This window comes from Microtus ochrogaster, chromosome 15 (genome assembly GCF_000317375.1).
Source record: "Microtus ochrogaster isolate Prairie Vole_2 chromosome 15, MicOch1.0, whole genome shotgun sequence".
NCBI lineage: Eukaryota > Metazoa > Chordata > Mammalia > Rodentia > Cricetidae > Microtus > Microtus ochrogaster.
Window position 1 is genome coordinate 43,703,240 of NC_022017.1, and position 1,587 is coordinate 43,704,826.

The 1,587-nt window shown below is 50.3% G+C and overlaps 1 protein-coding gene across 1 annotated transcript in view; it reads right to left on the reverse strand.

Annotated features, from left to right (window-relative positions):
- Nucleotides 1-1,587, reverse strand: part of Fam83a (family with sequence similarity 83 member A) — a 23,396-nt gene that overhangs the window by 1,270 nt on the left and 20,539 nt on the right. The window lies entirely within an intron of this gene.

A 1,587-nucleotide genomic window follows, 5' to 3' on the forward strand; every position in this document is an offset into this window, starting at 1 on the left:
ATGGATCTAATCTACATGGGAAGTAGAAAAAGACAAGATCTCCTGAGTAAATTGGGAGCATGGGGACCATGGGAGAGGGTTGAAGGGGAGGGGAGAAGAAGGGAAGGGGAGCAGAGAAAAATGTAGAGCTCAATAAAATTAATAAAAAAAAAAAAAGGAAAAAAAGAAAATGGCTGAGCGTGATCTGAGTCCTCTCTACCTCCATTCTGCTCGGAGGGGTCACCTGGTAGAGCCAGTATTGGGGACCTTCAGTGTTCCCACCTGTAAGATGGGGCACTTGCCTCCTGCAAACAGATATCAGCTAGGAAAATAGCTCCCCAAACAGGCAAAAGGAGGCACTGAGTGTTGGGTGGCCCTGATGTGTTCCCATGAGAATCTAACTGCCCCTCAGGCCCAGAGAGGTGGCAGTGGCCTTTTATCTCAGCATGTTCAGGAAGTTGAGGAAGGAGGATGCCTTTCCAGACTAGCTGGGCTACACAAGACTCCGCCAAACAAAAACAAACAATGAATGCTCTTGAATGAAGACTTAGTCCATTTCGCTCCGGAACAGTGCACAGTGGAAGGCAGGGTGAGCCCACAGGAACCTGAGTAACTACAGCCGCAGTTCATGGAAGAAATTCCCCCGGACATCCAGGGACAGCCACCTTTGCGGACAGGTCTTGGCTCCCGCTTTAGGGGTTTGAAGTGGAAGTGAAATACTCGAAGTATTCATGCTTTATTTTTTATGATTCTCTTATTTTAGCAAGTGCTTTTCGACCTTGGATGGAACACCTTTTCGATTTCCTGAGAAGCTGAGGGCAGGAGAGATGCCCCACCAAGAGAAGGCTACTTTCTCAAAGGGGCCATCCCTAGGGTAGGGAACAGTGCAGGGGGCTAGTCAGAAAAAGCCAGAGCCCCCAAGGTGTGGCAGTACCAGAGCTGAGGAGAGACAGGCTTCCAAGGAAGGGCCTCTGCTCCCAGCCCTCTGCCTGCCTGCCTTGCTGCCCAGCCTTGGCTCCAGACCCCAGCTGCGTTTCCCTGTACTGTGAACAGGCTCACACAAGCCAGGATAATCTTTGGAACAATCGGGATGCTTTGATTAAACCTCTCCTCCCACCCAGAAGCACCCACAGCTGGAGATGTAAGCTTCTGAGGGTGAGCCCAGGCAGGCCAGCCAGGAGGCAGGGGAGGAGGTGATCAATCGGGCTTGGCTTAGACTGGGAAACCAATCTTGCAGTGTTGTATGGACTCAGACAAGATCAAGTCACATAGGTGTGTACCTTGTTCCACAAAACAAGCCCAATGATGCCCTAGGAACTCCTTAGGCCAGTGGTTCTCAGCCTTCCTAATGCAGAGACCCTTTAATACGGTTCCCCATGCTGCAGTGACACCTGTCCCCCCCATAAAATTATTTCCATTGCTACTTTGTAACTGTAATTTTGCTGCTGTTATGAATCATAATGTAAATATCTGATATATAGGATGCTTGATATGTGACCCTGAGAAAGGATGGCTCAGCTCCCAAAAGGGTCACAACCCAGAGGTTGAGAACCACTGTCTTAGGCCCATCGTGCCCCTCCATCCCGCGTGTGTCCCCGCACACTCTGC